Genomic DNA, 27,262 nt, shown 5'->3' with positions numbered 1-27,262 from the left:
GTTGGTTCAACCTTTAATCTTTTCATTCTCCCGGAGTGTCTAAACAATTCATGGTGGTGTTTCTCGTCGTCATTCTCGAATTTTGAAGACCGAAGAAGAGTTCCTCTTAAATCCTTACCCGTTCTTCCAGAGATTCATGGTTCTAGCTTCATGTCATCCTCATAATTGTTTTGACTGTGACAATTCTTTTCTTACAATCCAGAGCATTTCATGAGTTGTTTCCATTTCTTTCCTCCGAAGGCCATCATGTCATAATTCTTCATTCTCAGCGTGTAGATATCGTTCTCCAAATCTTACCGGTGCATCGTTCAAATACCCTCTAATCAGTTCATGATCTTTTCGTTCTCATGTATCTAAATCCCCTCAAGTATCTTCATTCGTTTTCCAATTCTTCCCGGTGAATTGTGCCTTTGCTACTTTCATTTTCAATTTTTACGGTGGTTCGTTCAAGATTTCACTTCCTTCGTTATCATATCAATTCATTCGTTGTTTCCAAATCCTACCGGTAGTTCCATCAATACCTTCTCAAGTTTATGCTATATCTCTCTTAATACTTTCTACGAGAATAAGTAGTATGCCAAATCCGTTGCTTGTCATCAATTTAAATTGGTGAAGGATACACATAACATAATTCTTATTATTGTTTCATACAAGTGATCTAGTTTCTTCTTTCCAGAGTTGTTCATCATGTCACATTTCCCGGTTCGAGATGTTTCATCTTTTCTTTTCCGGAGTTCCAAGTTTTCCGCTTTATCTCGTCGTGAAGCTCCATCTAAATCATCGCAAGGCTTCACCTTGTGTTTTCAACTTCCCTTTCTTTCTATCATCCTTTTATTACCGGAGTTCTCCATGGAGGCTCTACATGGCGGTTCATCAAGAATTCCTTTCATTCTTCAATTGTCCTTCAAGATTTCTCTCTAAGTTATGACCCGCAAAGCTACACTCTAAAATAAACATGGTGCTCAACACATATTTTGTTTTGAGGAGTTCAAGTATTCTTCATCTTGCATTCCGAAGTGCAATTCTTCCTACCTTATCTTTTAAGGTGGTGTTATGTCACTCTTGACAATTTCCTTCACGTTTCATGATTCATATGTTGTCAAGAATGAGGTATTTTTAAATCCATCAATCTCTTTGTTGGAGTTACCTTGGGAAAAATTTCACCTAAAGCCTTCCATTGGGAATGTTGCTATTTGTGGTGCGTATCTATGATCCAAGTTATCTCTCTATCATCTTGGTGGAAGACGTTTTTCATCTCGTTGGTGTTATCAATTATATTATTTGTTTTCATAGTGGCAAAATTTCGCCTAAATTTTGAGAAGTTTTCCATAAGCCCACTACAAGCTTATTAGTTTCGTTGTTGGTTTTTCCAACTACCCTGTTGTAACCTTCTTGGAAGGGTGCTTTCCAAGCTCATTTGTGGCAGAAGTTGGCATTTTCTTCTCCATTCTTTTATTCCAATGATCTATCTTCTATTATTTCTTCCGGAGGCATTGTGATGTTGCTCTCTTCACTCATCATCTTGAATTGAGGATCATGTTCTTTTCATGCTTATCCATTTAACCGGAGTGTTGTCCGAATTTGTTCTTCCTTGTTCCTTGTTTACCTCGTTTCAATCAGAGTGGTTCCAATTTCTTCTTGTCCATTGTAACCATTTTCTTATGTCTTTCAACTTCCAAGGTTCACATGGTGTTCCTTGTTTCTATTTTCTATCGCAGTACTCTCAATTGTGTTCAACTCCGTTGTGTTCTTTCTTTCAACTTTTCAACCTCTCAAGGTTCTTTGGTTTTTCTCATTTGTCGAAGAAGCAACCTAGTTTACCTCTTCTCTTCCTCTTCCGTTTCTCTCCGGTGCCATCCTAGATCTTGGGACGAGATCCACTTATAGTGGTGGAGTGTTGTAACACCCCGGATGGAACTTTCCATAATTGTAACTCCAACTCTTGCCATTTTCGGCTATGTGATATATTATTTTCTCCGTGGTTGGGTTTTTGTCTTTTGTTTTGCATTTTGTTCATGTCATGCATCTCATCTCATGGCATCATGCACATTGCATCTGCATGTTTTCATAAAGCTTGCATCCGTTCGTAGTTACCGCATTCCCCCTTGCCTTCTTGACCGATCCGAGTCCAACCGGGTTTTCGATTCCCTATGGTCTGACCGTTTGACCCTCTCTACACTTTACTCAAACCTCTTGCGTGTGTCCGAAAACTTCCCCGAACCTTACCCAGGCTGTTATTACCGATGGATCCGGATCATCCCCTAACGTCCCTAAAATATCTCCCGTCCTTTGTTTGCACTTCCTAACCTATTTTCCCGGAGCTGTTCGATCGTGATCGGATGACCCAAAAACTCCACTCTTTCCTATATATAAACCTCATTGTCCATTTTTAGACCAAACCCTAAACCCTAGGAAATTTGTCCCCCCTAGCCGCCGCCACCTACAGCCTTCCTCCTCCTCGGATCAGCCGCCGCCACCCACTCACCTAATCCCCCTCGGGATCCATCCCTCCGCAACCATCGCTCGCCAACTTTAGCCTGCCAAATCCCCTCGTAGTCAGCCTCCTCCCCTCGATCCACCCGGCCAACCGGAGGAGCTCCTCCTCTCCCGCTCCCCCGCAGTCAGCTCCTATCCCGAGCGCCTCCTCCTCACCTCGTCTCCCTCACGCCGCCCGGCCACCGGAGCCCCCTCCACCCACAAGCACCACCAGCAGATGAGTGCCCCGAGAGCCCTGCTCCCTTTCCCTTCTGCTTCTGTTTCTCTCTCTCTCACGCTGCTCTCTCTCTCTCTCTCTTTGATTTCTTTGCAGCGCCTCCATGGACAACCTCCTCGGTTGACTTCGTGCGCCGCCCCGTTTGACCTCCAGCTTCAGTCCCTCGTCGCCCACGCCCTCGCCTTGCTCCACCCTCGCCGTCGTCCCGCAGACGAGCAGCACCAACAGGTCACCGCCCCCGCTCCTCCTCCTTCTTGTGTTTTCTCCTTTCCCTGCTGCTCCTCTCTGAATTTTCCTCGCCATGGCAACCTCTCTACAGGTCACCGACGCGCCCGAATTGCCATGTCAGCCTCTAACCTTTTCACCCTTCCTAGCAAACCGTTGTTTGGCTATGTTACTACTTTTGCTCAGCCCCTCTTATAGCATTGTTAGTTGCAGGTGAAGTTGAAGATTGCTCCATGTTGGAACATGGTTATGTTGGGATATCACAATATCTCTTATGTTAATTAATGCATCTATATAGTTGGTAAAGGGTGGAAGGCTCGGCCTTATGCCTGGTGTTTTCTTCCACTCTTCTCGCCTTAGTTTCCGTCATACCGGTGTTATGTTCCTTGATTTTGCGTTCCTCACGCGGTCGGGTTTATGGGAACCCCTTGACAGTTCGTCTTGAATAAAACTCCTCCAGCAAGACCCAACATTGGTTTTCCATTTGCCTAACAACCTATAACCCTCCCTTGGGGTCTGCAGCCCCGAGGGTCATCTTTATTCTAACCCCCCAGGCCAGTGCTTCTCTAAGTGTTGGTCCGAACTAGAGCCACTTGCAGCACCACCTCGGGGAAACTTGAGGGTTGGTTTTAGCTATACGTAGTGTTCATCTGGTGTGCCCTGAGAACGAGATATGTGCAGCTCCTATCGGGATTTGTCGGCACATTCGGTCGGACTTGCTGGTCTTGTTTTACCACTGTCGAAATGTCTTGTAACCGGGATTCCGAGACTGATCGGGTCTTCCCGGGAGAAGGAATATCCTTCGCTGATCGTGAGAGCTTGTGATGGGCTAAGTTGGGACACCCCTGCAGGATATAAATTTCGAAAGCCGTGCCCACGGTTATGTGGCAGATGGGAATTTGTTAATATCCGGTTGTAGAGAACTTGACACTTGACTTAATTAAAACACATCAACAGTGTGTGTAGCCGTGATGGTCTCTTTTCGGCGGAGTCCGGGAAGTGAACACGGTCTTTGTGTTATGATTGTGCGTAAGTAGTTTCAGGATCACTTCTTGATCACTTCTAGCTTCTTGACCGTTCTGTTGCTTCTCTTCTCGCTCTTATTTGCATATGTTAGCCACCATATTTGCTTAGTGCTTGCTGCAACTCCACCTCATTACCACTTCCTACCCATAAGCTTAAATAGTCATGATCTCGCGGGTTTTGAGATTGCTGAGTCCTCGTGACTCACCAGATACTATCACAACAGTTGCAGGTGCCGATGATACCAGTGCAAGTGATGCAACTGAGCTCAGATGGGAGCTCAACGAAGATCTTGGTCGTTGCTATGTTTCGTTTCATGTTGATCAGTAGTGGAGCCCAGTTGGGACGATCGGGGATCTAGCATTTGGGGTTATCTTCTTTTCTTTTGGATTCATCCGTAGTCAGACTATGTGTGTACTCTGAATGATGTATGATTTTTTAAGTACTTGTGTGAAGTGGCGATTGTAAGCCAACTCTTTATCCCTTTCTCATTCATTACATGGGATTGTGTGAAGATGACCCTTCTTGCGACAAAACCACAATGCGGTTATGCCTCTAAGTCATGCTTTGACACGTGGGAGATATAGCCGCATTGTGGGTGTTACAAGTGGTTTATTTTCTTATACTAACGGAGCTCATGAGATTTTCTGTTGAAGTTTTGTGTTGTGAAGTTTTCAAGTTTTTGGGTAAAGATTTGATGGATTTTGGAATAAGGAGTGGCAAGAGGCTAAGATTGGGGATGCCCAAGGCACCCCAAGGCAAAATTCAAGAACAACCAAAATCCTAAGCTTGGGGATGCCCCGGAAGGCATCCCCTCTTTCGTCTTCGTCTATCGATAAGTTTACTTGAGGCCATTTTTTTATTCACCACATGATATGTGTTTTGCTTGGAGCGTCTTGTATGATTTGAGTCTTTGATTTTTAGTTTACCACAATCATCCTTGCTGTACACTCCTTTGGGGAGAGACATGCATGAATCATAATTTATTAGAATACTCTATGTGCTTCACTTATATCTTTTGAGCTAGACAATATTGCTCTAGTGCTTCACTTATATCTTTTTAGAGCACGGTGGTGGTTTTATTTTATATAAATTGTTGATCTCTCATGATTCACTTATATTATTTCGAGAGTCTTTTTAGAACATCATGGTAATTTGCTTTGGTTATAAAATTAGTCTAATATGATGGGCATCCAAGATGTGTATAATAAAAACTTTCATATAAAGTGCATTGAATACTATGAGAAGTTTGATTATTTATGATTGTTTTCAGATATGAAGATGGTGATATTAGAGTCATGATAGTTGAGTAGTTTGTGAATTTGAGAGATACTTATGTTAAAATTTGTGATTCCCGTAGCGTGCACGTATGGTGAACCGTTATGTGATGAGGTTGGAGCATGATTTATTTATTAATTGTCTTCCTTATGAGTGGCGGTCGGGGACGAGCGATGGTCTTTTCCTACCAATATATCCCCCTAGGAGCATGTGTGTAGTACTTCGTTTCGTTAATTAATAAATTTTTGCAATAAGTATGTGAGTTCTTTATGACTAATGTTCAATCCACGGATTATACGCACTCTCACCCTTCCACCATTGCTAGCCTCTCTAGTACCGCACAACTTTCGCCGGTACAATACACCCACCATATACCTTCCTCAAAACAGCCACCATACATACCTATTATGACATTTCCATAGCCATTCCGAGATATATTGCCATGCAACTTTCCACTGTTCCATTTATTATGATACGCTCCATCATTGTCATATTGCCTTGCATGATCATGTAGTTGACATCGTATTTGTGGCAAAGCCACCGTTCATAATTTTTTATACATGTCACTCTTGAATCATTGCACATCCCGGTACACTGCCGAGGCATTCACATAGAGTCATATTTTGTTCTAAGTATTGAGTTGTAAGTAAATAGAAGTGTGATGATCTTCATTATTAGAGCATTGTCCCAGTGAAGAAAGGATGATGGAGACTATGATTCCCCCACAAGTCGGGATGAGATTCCAGACTAAAAAAAAGAGGCAATAAAAAAGGAGAAAAGGCCCAAATAAAAAAAATGAGAGAAAAAGAGAGAGGGGGCAATGCTACTATCCTTTTACCACACTTGTGCTTCAAAGTAGCACAATGATCTTCATGATAGAGAGTCTCCTATGTTGTCACTTCCATATACTAGTGGGAATTTTTTGATTATAGAACTTAGCTTGTATATTCCAATGATGGGCTTCCTCAAAATGCCCTAGGTCTTCGTGAGCAAGCAAGTTGGATGCACACCCACTTAGTTTCTTTTGTTGAGCTTTCATACACTTGTAGATCTAGTGCATCCGTTGCATGGCAATCCCTACTCACTCACATTGATATCTATTGATGGGCATCTCCATAGCCCGTTGATACGCCTAGTTGATGTAAGACTATCTTCTCCTTTTTGTCTTCTCCACAACCACCACTCTATTCCACTTATAGTGCTATGTCCATGGCTCATGTTCATGTATTGCGTGAAGATTGAAAAAGTTTGAGAACATCAAAAGTATGAAACAATTGCTTGGCTTGTCATCGGGGTTGTGCATGATTAAATACTTTGTGTGATGAAGATAGAGCATAACCAGACTATATGATTTTGTAGGGATAGCTTTCTTTGGCCATGTTATTTTGAGAAGACATGACTGCTTTGTTAGTATGCTTGAAGTATTATTATTTTTATGTCAATATTAAACTTTTGTCTTGAATCTTTCGGATCTGAACATTCATGCCACAATAAAGAAAATTACATTGATAAATATGCTACGTAGCATTCCACATCAAAAATTCTTTTTTTATCATTTACCTACTCGAGGACGAGCAGGAGTTAAGCTTGGGGATCCTTGATACGTCTCCAACGTATCTATAATTTTTGATTATTCCATGCTATTATATTATCTGTTTTGGATGTTTACTGGGCTTTAGTATGCTCTTTTATATTATTTTTGGGACTAACCTATTAACCGGAGGCCTAGTGCCAGTTTCTGTTTTTTTGCCTATTTTAGAGTTTTGCAAAAAAGGAATACCAAGCGGAGTCCAAATGGAATGAAACCTTCGCGATGATCTTTCTTGGACCAAAAGCAAACCAGAAGATTTGGAGTTGAAGTCTGAAACGCCACGAGGCGTCCACAAGGCAGGAGGGTGCGCCCAGGGGGGTAGGCCCGCCCCCACCCTCATGGGCCCCTTGTAGCTCCACCGATGTACTTCTTTCACCTATATATACTCTTATACCCTAGAAACATCAGGGAGAGCCACAAAACCACTTTCCACTGCCACAACCTTCTATACCCGTGAGATCCCATCTTGGGGCCTTTTACGGCGATCTGCCGGAGGGGGAATTGTAGCGACCAGACCTCAAACGGTCAAGTCTCTATGCATCAGTGTCATCCCTCGATCGGTAATGCTGACACACACAATACTCAAGGAATTATAACAGAGTTTCAATCTCACACTTATTACATTGAGTCCTCATAAAGAGTATGATTACATAAAGAAATCATGGCTGAAGGCCATCTAAACTAGATAACCGCGGAAGCTTTGAACGTAAATGAGTCCATCAACTCCAACGGCATAGCTGAGTGCGGGAGGGGCGGCGGCTGCGTGTGTCCGAGCCGGACACGGCGACAGCGGCGGCGAACCTCGGGACTCTCGTCTCGAGTCGGCGAGGGAGGCGGCGCGGCGCTGGGCTTTGGCCCGCTCGGCTGGGGCGTTGGCCCAGTCGGGCGACGGAGATTTTTTTTTTATAAATTTCGCCCAAAGAGAAAAATCCTAATAAAATATAAAAAAATTCTAAAAATGCTAAAAACAATTTTCACCGTCTAAATAAAATATTTAGAACAAAGTGAACATTTTTCAGGCCTAAAAATGCAATTTTCAGAAATGCATATTTTTCTAATTCAAATAAAATAGCAAATAAAATACCAGAAAAATCATGATTTGATTTTAAAATTCTTTCTCCAATATTTCTCTTAATTTGAAGAAGTCATATTATCTTCTCTCATTTATTTTTAATATTGAAAATAATTGGAGAGAAAAATAATAAAACCAAATTGATCTTTTCTTCAAATTTGAATTAAATTCAAATATGATTTTTGTGAAACCTCCAAGTCTCTCCTTGGGTCCTTGAGTTGCTTAAGACTTCTAGGATCTCAACCAAATGCAAGAATAAGATATGATGTGCATATGATGATCTATGTATAACATGTTACAAACCTACCCCCCTTAAGATGAATCTCGCCCTTGAGATTCGGGTTGGTCAGCAAAAAGGTTTGGGTGGTCTCTATGGAGATCTTCTTCTTGCTCCCAGGTGGCTTCCTCCTCGGAATGGTGGCTCCACTAAACTTTGAAAAACTTGACAACCTTGCTGCGAGTAACTCGACCGGAAAACTCGAGAATCTTGACTGGCTTCTCTTCATAGGTCAAATCACTGTCTAACTGAATTCCTTCCAGTGGCACGATATCACTTAGAGGAATATTGGCCATCTCTGTGTGGCACTTCTTCAACTGGGAAACGTGAAACACATCATGAACTCCTGACAATCCTTCCGGCAATTCCAGCTTGTATGCAACTTCTCCCATATGTTCCAAAACTTTGTATGGTCCCACAAAACGTGGTGCTAGCTTTCCCTTAACTCCAAAACGCTTAACTCCTCGAAGCGGGGACACACAAAGATATACTCTGTCTCCGACTTTGTAAACTATCTCTTTGCATTTAGAATCCGCATAACTCTTCTGCCTGGACTGGGCTACCTTGAGTCTGTCGCGAATCAACGTAACCTTCTCTTCAGAGTCTTTGAATAAATATGGTCCGAACAACTATCGATCTCCAACTTCATCCCACGATAACGGTGTCCTGCACCTCCTTCCGTAAAAAGCTTCGAAAGGGGCCATCTTAAAACTGGCTTGATAACTGTTGTTATAAGAAAACTCTGCATACAACAAATTGTCGTCCCAACTAGATCCGTAATCTAGCGCACAAGCTCTCAACATGTCCTCCAGAATCTAATTGACTCTCTCGCTCTGTCCATCTGTCTGTGGATGAAAGGCTGTACTAAAATCTAGCCTGGTACCCAATCATGCAACTGATTCCGAAACTTTGAAGTAAAATGGGTTCCTCTATCTGATACAATGGTCCTCGGAACTCCGCGCAGACATACGATCCTGGTCATGTATATCTTTGCCAACTTAGCACTCGTATAGGTGGTCTTCACCGGGATGAAATGAGCTACTTTCGTCAAATGACCGACTACAACCCAGATAGAGTCATAGCCCGAACGAGTCCTGGGCAATCCCGTGATAAAATCCATGCCAAGTTCATCCCACTTCCATTCGGGTATCGGCAATGGCTGTAGCAATCCAGCTGGCTTCTGATGCTCTGCCTTAACTCTTTGATATACATCACATACTGCTACATACTCGGCAATATCCTTCTTCATTCCTGTCCACCAGAAACTTTCCTTCAAATACAGATACATCTTAGTGTTTCTTGGGTGAATCGAATATGGCGAATCATGGGCCTTCTGCAGAATCAACTTCCTGATCTCGGGGTCATTAGGCACATAAACGCGATCCTCAAACCATAACGTGTCGTGCTCATCCTCACGAAATCCTTTAGCCTTTCCTTTGCTCATCCTTTCCTTTATCTCGGCAATCTCCTTGTCTGTCTTCTGGGCTTCTTTGATTTTACCCATCAAAGTGGACTGAATTTCCAATGCTGCTACATAACCTCTTGGAACTATCTCCAAACATAGCTCGCGAAGATCATCTGCTAACTCCTTAGGTAATTCTCCGGTCATGAGCATGTTAACATAACTCTTGCGGCTCAACGCATCTGCTACTACATTGGCCTTTCCGGGATGATAGTGCAATTTCATACCATAATGCTTGATGAGCTCCAACCATCTCCTTTGCTTGAGGTTCAATTCCTTCTGCATGAAGATGTATTTCAAACTCTTATGATCTGAGTATACCTCACAGTGGTTTCCGATGAGAAAATGTCTCCTTGTCTTCAGCGCATGCACTACTGCTGCTAACTCCAAATCATGCGTAGCATAATTCAACTCATGAGGTTTAGCTGTCGTGAGGCATATGAAACAACTCTTCCTTCCTGCATACGAACTACTCCAAGTCCTTGGTGTGAAGCGTCGCAATACACCTGATAATCATTGCGTTGGTCTGGGAGAATCAGCACTGGGGCTGTAACCAAACGTTTCTTCAACTCCTAAAAACTGGATTCACACTCCTCAGTCCATTTAAACTTGGTGTCCTTCTTCAATAACTCCGTCATGGGCTTTGTAATCCTGGAGAAATTCTCAATGAACCTCCGACAATATCCTGCGAGTCCAAGAAAACTCCTGATCTCTCCAACTGATGTGGGTGCCACCCATTGAGTCACAGAAGCAACCTTGGTAGGGTCTACTGCTATTCCTTCTCCGGATATAACATGTCTGAGAAATCCAACTTCCTTTAACCAAAATTCACATTTGCTGAACTTGGCATACAACTGATGTTCTCTAAGCTTCTCAAGAACCAAACGCGAATGCTCCTTATGCTCCTCTTCGTTCTTTGAGTAGACCAATATATCATCTATGAACACCACGACGTACTTATCCAAAAACTCCATAAACACTTTGTTCATCATGTTCATGAAATAGGCAGGCGCGTTAGTCAGACCAAATGACATAAAAGTATACTCATATAGCCCGTACCTTGTAGTAAAAGCTGTCTTAGGTATATCCTGCTCTCGAATCTTCAACTGGTGATAACCTGATCAAAGATCAATCTTAGAGAAAACTTTAGCTCCTTGCAACTGGTCAAACAAATCATTGATCATCGGCATAGGTTATTTGTTCTTGATCGTCACCTCATTCAACGCACGATAATTAACAACCATCCTTAAAGATCCATCGTTCTTTTCCACTAGGAGCACTGGGGCTCCCCAAGGTGATGAACTTGGTCTAATGTAACCTTTATCCAGTAACTCCTTAATCTGCTTCTTAATTTCCTCCAAATCCTGTGCGGGCATCCGATACGGTCTCTTTGATATTGGCCCGGTGCTAGCAATAGCTCAATAAAAAACTCAATGTCTCGATCTGGTGGCATGCCTGGTAACTCCATCGGAAATACGTCGGGGAAATCCTTCACCACTGGTACTTCCTCCTGTACAACTCCTGATAAGGAATTTACTTGAGTCCTTTTCGGCAGATGCCGAGATACATACTTGATCCTCCTTCCTTCTGGGGTGGCGAGAAATATCGACTTACTAGCACAATCAATGTTTCCTCCATACTTCGATAACCAATCCATGCCTAATATTATATCCAAACCTTGTGACTCCAAAATTATTAGGTCAGAGGGAAACACATGGCTACCAATGCTTAAGGGTAACCGATCACACCATCGGCTGGCCATATACTCTGCTCCTGGCGAGCTTACTAACATGGGTGACCTAAGGTTTTGGGTTGACAGGTTATACTTGTCCACAAATCCCCTTGATAAGTATGAATGCGACGCACCGGTATCAAAAAGAACAAGTGCGGTAAATGCATTAATCAAAAACTTACCGACAACTGCGTCGGGTTGATCCTCAATCTCCTCCGCGTTGACGTGGTTCTCCTGACCTTTGGTGAAGGGGTTGGGCTTCTTGGCAGAACCTCCATTGCCATTTCCATTCTTTGCTTCAGGACATTCAGTGGCATAATGTCCAGTCTTCTGGCACTTGAAACAGGTAATGTGGCTCAGATCCCTCTTGGATGGTGTTCAAGAGTTGGAATGGTTCTGGCTGCTGCTTCCTCCATTCCCATTGCCATTCATGGGGGCACTATGGTTGTGTGAACTTGCTCCGTTGTGCGTGTGTCCTCCATGGTTATGGCCTCCATGGTTGTGGGTATGTCCTCCTGAGTACGGGGAATAGCGGGGCTTCTGCTGAGCTCCTGAAGTGTACCTCCCCTGTCCATACTTCCTCTTACAATTATCAATCTATTGCTGCTTGCCTTCAATCATAAGGGCCCTGTCTACCAACTGCTGGTAGTTGTTGAATGTTGCCACCATCAACTTCATGCTCAACTTATCATTCAGTCCTTCCAGAAACTTCTCCTGCTTAGCGGCATCTGTAGCTACTCATCAGGGGCATAACATGCTCACTTGCTAAACTCATCCACATACTGTCCCACTGTACGCCCTCCTTGGAGCAAGTTGCGAAACTCATGCTTATTCATGCTCATAGCTCCTGCTGAGACATGGGCAGTGCGGAAAGCCTGCTGAAACTGATCCCATGTAACAGTGTCAATGGGGTAAGTGGCTGTGAAATTCTCCCACCATGATGCTGCGGGTCCATCAAGCTGATGTGCGGCAAAACACACTCTTACCGCATCTGTGCATCCTACAGTGGTCAGCTCTCTTCCAATCTTGCGGAGCTAATCATCTGCAACAATCGGCTTGGTGCTACTAGAGAACACTGACAGATTCAACCTTAGGAAACGGGCTAGGTGATCAACAGGGGGTGGTGGTGGTGGGTTGTTGTTGTTGTTGCCTTGGTTTTGATTCTGAACTAAAAGTTGCATCAAGGTATTCTGCTGCTGTATCAACTGAGTGAGCTCCGATGGGAAGGCAAATCCATTGTCACGTCTCGGAGGCATCTGATGGGTTTAGAAAGGGTGAGAAAACAGAATAGAATTGGGTCCAAGACAGATTCACTACCCATAATGCTCATGAGACAAACACAATCAATTTCACTTCAATCAATAGCACACAAGTCACACAAAAGCGGTCTGACCTATAACTAAAACTCGATCGTTGCTACTACTTGGAGGGAAATACTACTAATTACAATGGTGGCCGTCTAGAATTTTTCATCAGAGAAAGACACCATAATATCTACTCCAGCTTCATCAACGTAGTCATCATCACTATCAGGGTCGGAGTCGGTGTCGTCGATGATGATGTAGTCGCCTGGGTGGTTGTTCTCCTTCTTTGGCGTAGGGTCTCCCATGAACACTCCTAGCTTCTTCTTCAGGTCTTCATTCTTCTCCAGTAGTACATCAATCTCTTCCTCGTATCTGTCGCGTGTAGACTTGATCTTCTCTTCCAGCTCGTTGTTTCTCCTCACCAGTTTCTTGATCCTCTTCATGTGGATAATTTGTTGATTCTCCTGTCGACGAATATGATCTCCCATCTCTTGAATGTAAGCCACAATTGATCCATCCCTCCTGGTGCGAATCATCTCCCATTTGTCATCTCGACGGCCACATATCTGGTAAACGGTATTCTCCAGCTCCTTGTGATACACCTCACATATGCGTCCAAAGGTGATATGTGCGGTGATGCTCTTTCAATACTCCAGCTTGGTGCATCTAGGTAGAAATCAACAGGCTCCGTTGTTGGCGCAAAGGTCCTCCCAGGTACCCAGACTTTGATCTTCCAACGCTCCTCTTCTGGTACCAATGTAGAGAAAGTCCCCGTGAACCTTGGTAATCTGATGTTCAAATACTTAGTGACTTCCTTCACGTGCTTTCTGAAAGGGGTGTCGTCATCCGACTGAGTGAACTTGTTCCTGGGATCCGCCATCTATAGAGTAGAAAGAGAGGAGAATTAGAAATGAGTAGAGAAGAGAAATCATGTGGCTCATTCTAGTGGTCTCGTCCTACAGTCAGCGTGTGCTCTGATACCATCTTGTAGCGACCAGACCTCAAACAGTCAAGTCTTTGTGCATCAGTGTCATCCCTGGATCGGTAATGCTGACACGCACAGTACTCGAGTAATTATAACAGAGTTTCAATCACACACTTATTACATCGAGTCCTCAAAAAGAGTATGATTACATAAATAAATCATGGCTGAAGGCCATCTAAACTAGATAACTGCGGAAGCTTTGAACGTAAATGAGTCCATCAACTCCAACGGCATAGTTGAGTGCAAAACAATGACCTATCACACCTTATTCATCGTCTGAGTAGTCTGCAACATAAGACGTTGCAGCCCGAAACGGGTCAGCACATGGAATATGATTGGAAAGTTACACTGTAAAGCAAATGAAATGCAAGTACTATATCTACATGCAATATTTGGCTGGTGGAGGCTGTAAGTTACATAGTTTTGCATAAAGCTAGTTTTTCCCTACAACAAAGGAATAAATTTATTTAACTACTCCCATGTTGCCCAATATTTGAGAAGGTAACCCCAACTCAAATCCCAATTAAAAGTATCATCATCAACCCAACATCATAATTAATTAGAGTAACGTGATGAGATCACATCAATAGATTCAAGTACTAGATACTCAAGATGTCCATAACCGGGGACCCGGTAACCATGATTAGTTTATACACTCTACAGAGGTTTGCATACTTCTCCCCACAAGACTCGACCGCATTCATGATCGGATAATTGAGACATAGCCTTTATGAAGCATTAACTCTCTACTTCGGGTAGACAGTACCACCTACATCCCTCTACATCTGCTAGTCTACCTCTTCAAGAGCTCACACAACTTACTCAACTATGCCAGAGCCCATAATGGCTTGTGGCTGCACACGGAAGTTTCTAGCATGAATAATCTTATGATCCCTTTGAGCCTGGGTGGCATTCCATAGGCTAATCACACGGGTACTCCGAGATTTGCAAAACAGGCAACACTGGGTTCCCCAGGTACCTCAAGCAATCCACCGAGATGTATATTAAAGTTGCCACCTTAATGTTATCCATGATTAAAATAACTCTCAACTTCCATATGTGAATCATGATCCAATCCCCATCTACAGCATCGCTAAGCAATAATAAGCATAACGTATATTCCTGGGGTGATCAAAAGGTATTAGGTTCCTACCTCAAGAACTACAACCAAAACCACAAGTTCCCAATCCTACTCATGGAAATATTTGAGGGGCAATACTAATGCATAGTAAAAACTGGGTATAAAAGAGTATGATCAAAGTGTAACTTGCCTGGCTGGCGATCTGCAAACTCTAGAGATTCGTAGTAACAAGCTTCGCACTCTGGGTAATCTAGCCTAGACAAACAATAGCATGCATAAGCTATCACTCAATCGAAACACGAGAAAAACCAAGAAAGATCCAAATCGAACACGAAACAAGTGAACGGCTTAAACTAACAAGAGTCAAAACCTAACAGCAATATTATCATGTGGAATAGATCTTAGCAGTAGGTACAAGTGATTAGCTATGATTCGCAAAAAGATTTAACTCAAATGGAGCAACGAAACTCAAAATACGAACGAAACAAGATCATTTACTAATCTGGACTAAAGTAAAATTTTATGGTACCAAAATCAAGTTCAAGTTGGTTAACTAAAAAGAGGGGTTCGAGACGAAGATTTTTGCGCTGGTTTCATCTAATTTGGATAAACGAGTAAAAAGTTATACTAGTTTGAAAATCAGGGGCTGCATCACGATAAAAATAATCGCAGATAAGTCCCTGGCCAAAAATAAAATAAAAATAAAAAGACTAACGAAAGGACGTTCGCTGTCTAAACTATTCCGGCGAGTATCGTTTGTTAAAACGAATAAACGGACAAACGTCCTCTAAATAACTTAACCAAACAAAGAAGACCGATCTAGAAAAATTAAATCACAAAACTAAAAAAACGGGGTTAACCGAAGAAAAACCGACGGGTCATCATCGGGGTCAACGGCGGCGGCTCCGGCGAGATCCGGCGCAGGCGTCGGCGCGGCAGCAGTCGAGGGCGGCAGCACGGCTTCGGCGGAAGCGGAGGTGACGGCGAACGAGGTGGTGGCGGCGGCCTCGAGCGGCTTTTAAAGGAGCCAGGGGGGGGGTCTTGCCTTACGGGAAGGGCGGCGACGGCGAACCTCGGGACTCTCGTCCCGAGTCGGCGAGGGAGGTTGCGCGGCACTGGGATTGGCCCGCTCGGCTGGGCTGTTGGCCCAGTCGGGCGACGTAGATTTTTTTATATAAATTTCGCCCGAAGATAAAAATCCTAATAAAATATAAAAAAATTCTAAAAATTCCAAAACAATTTTTGCCGTTTAAATAAAATATTTAGAATAAAGTGAACATTTTGTAGCCTAAAAATGCAATTCTAAAATATACATATTTTTCTAATTCAAATAAAATAGCCAATAAAATACCAAAAAAAATCATAGTTTGATTTTAAATTCTTTCTCCAATATTTCTCTAAATTTGGAAGAAGTCATATTATCTTCTCTCATTTATTTTAATAATGAAAATAATTGGAGATAAAAATAATAAAACCAAATTGATCCTTTCTTCAAACTTGAATTAAATTCAAATATGATTTTTGTGAAACCTCGAACTCTCTCCGTGGGTCCTTGAGTTGCTTAAGATTTCTAGGATCTCAACCAAATGCAAGAATAAAATATGATATGCATATGATGATCTATGTATAACATCCAAATTAAAAATTGGGATGTTACAGGAATCAATCACGGAGGGCTTCTACATCAACACCATTGCCCTCTCCGATGAAGCATGAGTAGTTTACCACAGACCTTCAGGTCCATAGTTATTAGCTAGATGGCTTTTCCTCTCTCTTTAATTCTCAATACAAAGTTCTCCTCGATGTTCTTGGAGATCTATTCGATGTAATACTCTTTTGCGGTGTGTTTGCCGAGATCCGATGAATTGTGGATTTATGAACAAGATTATCTATGAATATTATTTGGTTCTTCTCTGAATTCTTATATGCATGATTTGATATCTTTGCAAGTCTCTTCGAATTATCAGTTTAGTTTGGCCTACTAGGTTGATCTTTCTTGCAATGGGAGAAGTGCTTAGCTTTTGGTTCAATCTTGCGGTGTCCTTTCCCAATGAAAGTAGGGACAGCAAGGAACGTATTGTATTGTTGCCATTGAGAGTTTATCACTCTACATCATGTCATCTAGCTTAATGCGTTACTCCGTTCTTATGAACTTAATACTCTAGATGCATGCTGGATAGCGGTCGATGTGTGGAATAATAGTAGTAGATGCAGAATCGTTTCGGTCTACTGGACACGGATGTGTTGCCTATGTTCATGATCATTGCGTTAGATTTCTTCATAATTATGCGCTTTTATATCAATTGCTCGGTAGTAATTTGTTCACCCACCGTAATACGTTCTATGTTCAGAGGAGCCACTAGGGAAACCTATGGCCCCCGGGTCTGTTTTCTATTATATTACATCTCTTTTCCATTGTATCACATCTCTTTAAATCTCGTTTAATATTTTGCAATCTTTACTTTCCAATCTATACAACAAAAATACTAAAAATATTTACTTTACTATCTCTATTAGATCTTACTTTTGTGAGTGACTGTGAAGGGATTGGCAACCCCTTTATCCCGTTGGTTGCAAGGTTCTTGATTGTTTGTGCAGGTACTAGGTGACTTGTGCGTTGTCTCCTACTGGATTGATGCCTTGGTTCTCAAAACTGAGGGAAATACTTACGCTACTTTGTTGCATCACCCTTTCCTCTTCAAGGGAAAGACCAACACAAGCTCAAGTGGTTGCAGGCCCCGCCATCAACCAACATCTGTGACTTTGAGGTTGCGGATTGTTGGTGAGACCAACAACGGCAAGCACCCTACTGCGATGGTGCAGTCAGGGTGATCCTCTTCATCAAAGATGATGGCCGTGCGAGACCACTTGATAGGTTTCTGGGAATCTGCCGCTGGTTCCACAACATCGACCCCACGCACCCACTGTTTAAGCTGGCAGTGAGAGGAGTGCAAAGATGTGCCCCCTTAAATGCACAGGGCGTCAATGGCTTTCTGAAACTCTTGCTCGCTAGTTTCCTCTTCATACCCTCCATCACTTTCGTCATCACATTCCTTCTTCTCATGGCCTTTAGAGTTTTTCCCTTGATGTTGACGGACCTTGCGGGGCAGCCGCCATGGCCCTTCCCGCCAACGCCATCTTGGTCTCTCTCCTTGTCACGCTTCTCGTACTCAGCTTTCTGCTTCTTGACGAGTTGCTCAACTTGATGACACTCTTGGAGATCATGGACCTTGGTCCGATGGATCTTGCAGTATGGCTCGTTTGCCTTCCCGGCTTTATCGGCACCCGCAGCTTCCCGGCAGTCAGTGCATGCAACAACTTCCTTGCCGGGGGCTTCATCCTTGGCCTTCTTGCCGGTACTAGGAGTGCTTGATCATCTAGATAGTTTGGGATCCAAGCACCTTCCTTTGCAGCTTCACAAGCCGCAATGTATTCAGCTTCTATGGTAGAATCGTCCACCGTATCTTGCTTGGAACTCATGCGGCTCACTGCTCCTACATTCATGATGTACATGAATCCGGATTGTGGTCGACAATCATCTCGGTTGGTTTGGAGACTAGCATTGAGGAAACCCTTTACAACGAGCTCTTCCTCACCTTCATAAACTAGAAACATTTCCTTAGTCCTTTTCAAGTATTTTAGAATATTCTTCACTGCCACTTAGTGACTCTCACATGGGTTGTCCTAGTATCTTCTTGTTAAGCTTATTGCAAAAGCAACATCAGGCCCAATACATATCGTGGCATATATGATGGATCTGATTGCCGAGGCATACGAAATCCGACTCATCCTACTTTGCTCATCAGATGTCGAACGACTCTGAGTCCCGCTTAGCCTTATACCATGTGAGAGTGGCAAGAACCCTTTCTTGGCCTCACTGATGTTGAACCGTTTCAACACTTTGTCTATGTACATGCACTGGCTTAAGCTGAGGAACCTCCTCGATCTATCTCCATAGATCTTAATGCCCAATATGTAAACTGCTTCACCGAGGTCCTTCATCAAAAACTTTCCATTCAATGATTCCTTGACCGAGTGTGTTGGGTGATTGATTCTAAGCTATGGTAAATCCTCCAAAACCTCTGTTCGAACTCTAGGGACTTCGTTCACGATCATGAAACTACGTGTCAGATTTAGGGTTCCGGCAAAACCCTTGAGGTTCGAACACTGGGGTGCGCACGAAGATTCCCCCCTACCGAATCTCGCTCTTAGCCTCACCGCGATCTGTAAGCTTAGCTCAATGAACTGACAACACAAGAGACACAAGATTTATATTGGTTCGGGCCACCATTGTGGTGTAATACCCTACTCCAGTGTGGTGGTGGTGGATTGCCTCTTGGGCTGATGATGAACAGTACAAGGGATGAACAAGCCTCAGGAGGTGAGGAGTTCTTGAGCTGGTGTTGTGTTCTACTTGTTCTGGTTTCGGTCCGTCTTCTACTGTGGTGGCTAGTCCTATTTATAGAGGCCTTGGTCCTCTCCCCAAATGTTGAGCGGGAAGGGATCCAACAACGGCCAATTTGAAAGGGGACAACTAGTACAAGCTATCCTGACTAAAGGTGGTCTTCGCCTGTCAGAGGCGCTGGTGGTGACGCCGTGTTGGGCTCCACGATGACCTCCGTCCTGCCGTCCTGCAGGTCTTGGTCTTGTTGCACCAATATGGAAACCTTTGCCTAATGCCTCGGTACTCCGCACCTGCACTTTCCCCCTTAGCACCAAAGGGGAAACGAGGACACCGTGCACACTGGCGCCCGCGTGGCCTTGGTCGTCATGACTTGCGTCATGGGAACCTCACTAGGTACCCCTTGCCTTGATCTCTCCACCCCCTCGCGATCCTACCTGGTGAGGCTGCTCCTGAGGAGGCCTTGTGTCGTCCACCTCGTGAGGCTTGGCCCCTCGCGAGGGTCTTGAGTGTTGGTTCACAAAGACAGGCCGTACTGGGCCACTGGTGGATCCATGCTGTGGGCCGCAGGCAGGCCAGTCTGGGGACCCCTGTTCCCAGAATGCCGGCAGTAGCCCCCGGGCCCAAGGCGCGCTCAGACTTGGCTTAGCGGCGAAGCCAAATGGCAAGTGCGGAGCACCACGGGCCCCAACAGCCTACGGCCTTGGTCGATGCGTGGCGACTGATTGGACGTGGGCGTCTCCGCTTCCCCACACTGCCCCAATATCCGCATGGCTAGGCGGCCATGGCACCCTACACAGTTATTTCCTCCTCGCAGGCGGTGTGTTTGCTATCCTTCCTTCTTCCTCGAGCCCCTGCCTGTGCTTCCAATCTGACTCGAGCTCTGTCCCCTCCATTGCCATGGCGCCGACTAGCATGCAGAAATGGAAGAAGCCTCTGTCCTCGGCCAATCCGCCCGTGACAATCGAGCCTGCCGTCGGCCGATCGTGGGTGCTCAACTGGGAGGCCATGGGCAAGGTCTTCCCTGCGCTCGTTTCCAGCTTCAACGAGTGGGGAGGGATGATGGCTTGGCCTGCGTCCCGAGCCTCCATTGACATGACAACCACTGAGGCTTGGTTCTTCATTGACGCCCTGTGGGCTGGCCTGGTTCCCCCTTTCTCTACCTTCTTCAATGCAGTGCTTTCCCATTACCAGATTCACATGTTGCATCTTGATCCCCGATCCGTTACCCTTCTCGCTGTCTTCGCCTTTGTTTGTGAGGCCATGGTGGGCAATGCTCCTTCCGTTGCCCTCTTGTCTTCTCGCTGCATCTGACTGACCCCTTGCAGTGCCCGGGGTGCCTGAGCTTGCAGGTTGTGGCAGAGACGGCCGCCTTGGGGATTGATTTTGATCTCCCGCCATCCACGAGCGGGTTCCGGATGCGGTGGGTGTACGTGGACGTTGGAGTGCTCAGCCCCTTGCTCTCGCCTCCGTTGTCATCCGCCATCACCAACTCCGGCTGGGGCCAAGAGAAGCTCGCAAGCTCTCGCCTTTCCTTCGTCTGGCTCCGGTTGAAGAGGTTGAGGGACCTTGGCGTTACCGCACCCCAGGTGGTGAAGGAGTTCCTCCGGCGTCGTGTTGCCCCTCTCCAACGCCATTCTCGGCTGATGTGGGCCCTAGCCGGTGACCAGGATCGCATGAGGCTTCAGGAGTCGAGGCTCTCGCTCGAAGCGCGAAGGACGATGCTTGAAGTCTTGACTGGCAGCCCCTCGCCTAGTGATGTGCCACAAGGGGGTTGTCTTGTATCTCTGCCCAACAGGGTTGAGTTTGCGGGGCAGATGCCTTCCTTCGACGAATGGGGGCTGCGTCCGGTCGTCCTTGTGGGGGCCTCGTGAGAATCCTATTGTCGTGGCTCCCCTCCTTGCCGCCGGCACCGAGCTTGCCCCAAGAGTGGACACACGGAGGCAAGCATCACTAGAGGCCGGAGGCGCAGGTGTCGGGGTGCCGACGTCGCTCGGGGTTCCCGAGGCGCCATCCTTAGGAACCCGTGAGGCTCGCCCTGAGGCGGTCATTGAGGGGGAGATGCAGCCTGCGACTCCTCAGGTCGAAGCTCCTGAGACCTCGGCAAGCCAGCATGAGGCGGAGCCTGATTGCACTTCCCAGCTTGGTGCTCCTGAGGTCGACTACCTGGGTGCGTCTCCAACCACGCCCCGCGCTGGCCTCTTCGTCCAATGCCTTGGCCGGTTCCGCGTGGACTTCGCCGCGCTCCGTAAGAGGAAGGAGTCTTCGAGCTGTAGTGGTGGCACCATCCGGCTGTTGAAACATAGGAAGTACATTGCCATAGACGGGTAAGTACCTTATCCTTGTAATTCCCCAATCGCTGCTTCCCTTCCTAACTGTGGCTCTTCAGGATCCCTCCTACCAAGCCTGCTGTCGGATATCGGTTTTCGGCAAAACCCTTAAGGTTCGAACTCTGGGGTGTGCACAAAGATCTTCTCCCTACCGAAACACGCCCACAACCTCACCGCGAATCTAAGCTAGCATGATGAACAACACAATAGACACGAGGTTTATACTGGTTCAGGCCACCGTTGTGGTGTAATACCCTAATCCAGTGTGTGGTGTGGTGGATTGCCTCTTGGGCTGATGATGAACAGTACAGAGGAAGACCAACCTTGCGAGGGGTGTTCTTGTGGTGGTGCGGTGTTCTACTTAGGAAGGATTCGATCCTATCCCCTTCTACTGTGGTGGCTAGCCCTATTTATAGAGGCCCTGGTCCTCTTACCAAATATTGAGCGGGAAGGAAGCCAACAATAGCCATTTTGTAAGGGGACAACTAGTACAAGCTATCCTGACTAAAGGTGGTCTTCGACTGCCAACGGCACTGGAGATGACGCCGTCTTGGGCTCCATGGTGTCCTCCATCTTGCCGTCCTGCTGGTCTTGGTCTTGTTGCACCAATATGGAAACCTTTGCTTGATGCCTCGGTAGTCTGCGCCTGCGCTTGCTCCCTTTGCACCAAAGAGGAAACGCGGACACTGCATAGGCTGGCGCCCGCCTGGTCTTGATCGTCATGGCTTGCATCATGAGCACCTCGCGAGGTACCCCTTGCCTTGAACTCCCCGCCTCCTCGCGAGCCTGCCTGGTGAGGCCGCCCAGGAAGAGGCCTTGCGTCATCCACCCCGCGAGGCTTGGCCCCTCGCGAGGGTCTTGAACTTGGGTTGATGAAGACAGGCCATACCGGGCCTCCGCTGAGCCACGCTGCAGGCTGCAGGTAGGCAAGTATGGGGACCCCCATCCCCAGAACACCGACAGTAGCCCCCGGGCCCAAGGCATGCCCGGACTTGGCTTAGCAGCGAAGCCAAAGGGCAAGTGCGGAGCGCCGCGGGCCCCAACAGCCAGCGGCCTTGGTCGCCGCATGGCGGTTGATTGGACATGGGCGTCTCTGCTTCCCCACGCTGCCTCGGCAACTGCCGGATTTGACGAGTCCCTACTGCATGCACAAAGAGTCATCATTACCTGTGATCGTGGAGGCCGACGGTTGGCCTCCCTTTGGCTATAAATAGGAGGGGTTAAAGCCCCCATTGCACATCTCTTCTTGCCCGCCTGCTTCTTCTCCTTCCTCGCTCCGGTTGCTTGCCGCGTCCCATGGCGCCCGTGAAGAGGTTCTTGGCCGCGGAGAAGGGGAAGTCTCACCAGGAAGGGCCTGGCTCTCTCCCGCCCAAGTGCGGCCGCAGCCGTCCCCGCAAGCGTCCCGCGACTCCCGTCGCGGCTTCTCGTGGTTGTGGTGGTGGCCCTTCACACGATGGTGGCCGCCCGTGTCGAGGCAGCCCAGTCGGTGAAGGAAGGCGTGTCGTGGCCGCGCGGCCTCCTCGACCGTGTTTCCATTCGTTCGAGGTGCTACCGGAGTTTGTGGTGTGGTTGGACTATCCGGCCGGCAACTGTCTCCAGCTCCCTCGCTTCTTTGCCGGCGAACTGCCAGCCGCTGGCCCCGGCAGGCTCTGGCTACAGGCAGACTGCTGCTGCAGTAGGGCCTCCTGGGTTGCGTGGAGATATCCATCGCCGGGAACGTGGCCCTGGCTCGGGGTTGGCAGACGTTTGCCCGCGTGCGTGGCCTATGCAGGTGGTGCACCCTCCACTTCAAGTACGACGGCGACGCGACCCTCTATGTGAGGGTGTTCGAAGAAGATGGCCGTCGTGTTGGGTGCTGCTCTGAAGACGACGACGGTGACGAGGTGCTTGGCCTTGGCGACAGCCGTGACAAGGACGAAGGCGAACCCGCTCCTGGCGGCGACCGCAGCTTGCTGAGCTTCAGCGGCTCCTCCTCCGGTGACAGCTCCTCCAGCGGTGGCCGCGATCAGCCGCCACGCTGCCGCGCCCACTTCGAAGGCGGTAGCGGGTAGACCCGTCGTCACACCCTGGTAAAGCACGTGGCGAAGTCTGATTGAGCTCGGGAGGATGATGCGGATCCCTCCTCGCGAGCTGTCGCAAGGCGTGCGCCATTTTTGTTTTGTTTTTCTCATTTTCCTACATTGAGAGAGAGAATTATGGAGCCCCGTGGGGGCGTGCAACAAACTATGATCCCCTAATTACCGTGCTACATTTATTGTCCCTGTGTTGTGTTGTGGTGTCATGGTTATGTTCCTGCGTGTAGGAACAACTTAGCTCAGGACATTTGCAGTAGTTTTCTCCTTGCGATACCTGCCCGAGGCCTAGCCGGGCACCTTAAGAGCTGCAAAGATCAGTTGGGAGAATCGTTTCCGAACCTTGGTCGCGAGGGTTGCCGACTTAGGCACCTACCGCAGGCCTCCAGCTTCTTCTTGAAGGTCCTGGTTTTGAGGCCCTTCAGGACCTCTGCGTTAGCGCGGTTGGCCTGGACGTTACTCCGGGGGTGTGCCACCGAAGCGTAGCATATCTGCGTTCCAAGGTTAGCACAATATGTTTTGAAGAGATTACTGGTGAACTGCGAACCGTTATCGGCGATGATGCGATTAGGGACCCCAAACTGGCTCACGAGGCCCTTGATGAACTTGACTGCAGAACTAGCTGGGAAGGTGCGAACGACTTCCACCTCCGCCAACTTGGTGAACTTGTCGATGGCTACATAGAGGTAGCGGTTGCCCCCGGGCGCTCGAGGAAATGGGCCAAAGATATCCAGCCCCCAGACCGTGAACGGCCATGAGAGTGGGATGGTCTGCAGGCCCTGAGCTGACTGAGGGATCTGCTTGGCATGGAACTGGCAGGCTTCACAGGCCTTCACCAGCTCGATTGCATCGTTGAGTGACGTAGGCTAATAGAACCTGCTGCGGAACACCATGCCGACGAGGTTTCGTGATGACGAGTGGTGTCCGCAATCTCCATCGTGTATGTCAGCCAGCAATTCCTTCCCCTATTCCCTGGAGATGCAATGCAGGGAAACATCATTTGGCCGCTTTCGGTAGAGCTCTCCGTCTTGGATGCAGTAGGCCGTGGCCTGCCGGGCCATGCGTTCCGCGTCCTCCTCTTTCTCTGGTAGCGTCCCTTGTATCAGGTAGTCCTTGAATTCCGTAGTCCAGCATCCCTCCTGAGGCTCCAGTGCTAGGAGTAAGCGTGCTCCCAAGGTCGGGCCATAGGCCGGGGCTCCTGTGGCAGGTGGTTGAGGGAGTTCCTCCCGAGGTTGCGCTGTGCTTGACGGTGACGGTGCTGCCGATGGCTTGAAGAGCTGTTCCTCGAAAATGCCAGGCTCCTGAGGCAGCCGCCTGGATGCCCTTCTGGCGATGTCATCAGCCTTTTGGCTAGTGCCGCAAGGCACATGCTGCAACTCCATCCCCCAAAACTGCTTTTCCATCCTTCACACCTCCGCAAGATACACTTCCATTTGCTCGTCCTTTGGCTCGTACACCTTGTTAGAGAAGTTGACGAGGAGCTGTGAATCGCCCTTGATGATGAGGCGCTTCACCCCCAGTGCTGCAGCAGCTTTCAAGCCTGCTATGAGGCCCTCGTATTCTGCTATGTCGTTGGAGACCTTCTCGCCATGCTGGAAACAGACCTGCATGGCGTAATAGAGCTTGTCCTGAGTGGGGGATATATGCACTGCACCAGCCCCCGCGCCATGCCACGAGAATGCTCCATCGAAGTACATGACCCAGCCATATGGTGCCTCACTTCCCGGTGAAAGTGACCGGTCCTCGCTTGCTTCGAGCCCAGGCGCCTCACTCCATTCTGCCACAAAATCTGCAAGTCGGGCTCCCTTGACGACCCTGGTTGTGCTGAATTCCAACTGAAACACTTGCAACTCTATGTTCCATTCAGCGACCCTCCCCCCGCAGTTGGGGCTCTTGAGCACCCTTTCCAGTGGGTAGGCCGAGACGACCTTGTTGGGGTGGCCTTGAAAGTAGTGCCGCAGCTTACGTGAGGCCACCAGCAGCGCGAGCAAGAGCTTTTGAGGCATAGGGTACCGTGCCCTTGCATCCTGCAACACTGTGATGACAAACTACACCGGATGCTCGACGAGGGTGGGTGTGCTGATGAGGTATGTGCCCTCCGGAGGGTTAAGCGCCTCCTGAGATGACGGAGCCCCCTGTGCCTGGCTGCCTGGTGCGGCCCCGTCAGCCCCAGGGGCGTCTTACTACTGAGGCTGGTCTCCATCTGCCGAGGCCGTGGTCTTTGCGAGGCCTTCTTGGTCTTGCGTGGCCAGTCGTGATGTAGCCTTGACCTCGCGCCCTTCCCGAACCATCACCAGAGCTGCACTGGCGGAGTAGGGTGTGGCAGCGAGGTAGAGCACCAGGGGCTCGAGAGGGCGTGGTGCCACCATCACAGGAGGGCTGGTCAGGTACTTCTTGAGGTCTTGAAACACTTGGTCGGCCTCCTATGTCCATTCGAACGGGCCTTTCTTCTTCATCAGCTTGAAGAAGGGCAAGGAGTGCTCCCCCAGCTTGGGGATGAAGCGTCCTAATGCAGTTACGCGTCCAGCGAGCTTCTGCATTTATCTGAAGGTTTGCATTGGACTCATGTCTTTAATCGCCTTGACTTTCTCCGGGTTGGCTTCGATCCCTCTGTGGAACACGAGGAAGCCTAGAAGCTTGCTGGAAGGAACACCAAACACACACTTCTCCGGGTTGAGTCGTAGGTCCACTTCGCGGAGACTCACGAAGGTCTCTTCCAAGTCCTGGATCAAGGTCTTCGCCTCTTGAGGCTTCACCACAATGTCGTCGATGTAAGCCTCGACGTTTTTCCCGAGCTGCCGGCCTAAGGCGATGTGCATCAGCCGCTAGAAGGTTGCGCCCGCATTGCGCAATCCGAATGGCATGCAGGTGTAGCTGTATACCCCACATGGGGTCAGGAAGGCTGTCTTCTCCACATATTCTACTACCATCATGATTTGGTGATAGCCCAAAAACATATCCAAGAAACACAGTAGGTCGCACTCGGCGGTGGAGTCGACGATTGGGTCGATGCGAGTGAGCGGGAACGGATCTTGAGGGCAGGCCTTGTTGAGGTTGGTGAAGTCGGCGCACATGCGCTCCTTCCCCCCTTTTTTCGGCAAAACAACTAGGTTTGCCAGCCATTCGGGGTAGCGAACCTCACGAATGACACCTGCTGCCTCCAGCTTGCGAGTTTCTTGGACGATGAAGGCCTGCTTCTCGGTGGATTGCCGCCTTGCCTTTTGCTTCATGGGGCGTACATTGGGGCACACATTCAGGTGATGCTCAATCACCTGCCTTGGGACCCCTGCTAGCTGCTTGGGTTCCCACGCGAACACCTCCTTGTTCGAGTGCAGGAACTTCACCTGAGCCTCCTCTTGCTCGGGGTCGAGATTGGCACCTATGGTGATGGTGGCGCCTGAGGACCCGTCCTCCTCGACGGGTACTTGCTTGGTTTCCGCCTTGTCCTGGGTGAACATCTGCTTCTTCTTGGTCGGCGCAACCTCCTTGGCCTTGGGGGTGTCCGTGCCGGCAGGCTGTGCTGCTGCGGCTGTCTTGAGGGCGAGTTTGAGCGCGAGCAGAGCGTCCTTGGTATCCCCAGCTACGGTGAGGACGCCACTGCTCTCGGGCATCTTCATGAGGTTGTAGGACGGATGGGACCCGTCCTCCTCGACAGGTACTTGCTTGGTTTCCGCCTTGTCCTGGGTGAACATCTGCTTCTTCTTGGTCGGCGCAA

The sequence above is a fragment of the Triticum dicoccoides genome, chromosome 2B (assembly GCF_002162155.2).
Source record: "Triticum dicoccoides isolate Atlit2015 ecotype Zavitan chromosome 2B, WEW_v2.0, whole genome shotgun sequence".
NCBI lineage: Eukaryota > Viridiplantae > Streptophyta > Magnoliopsida > Poales > Poaceae > Triticum > Triticum dicoccoides.
Note: the sequence above shows the minus strand (reverse complement) of the source record.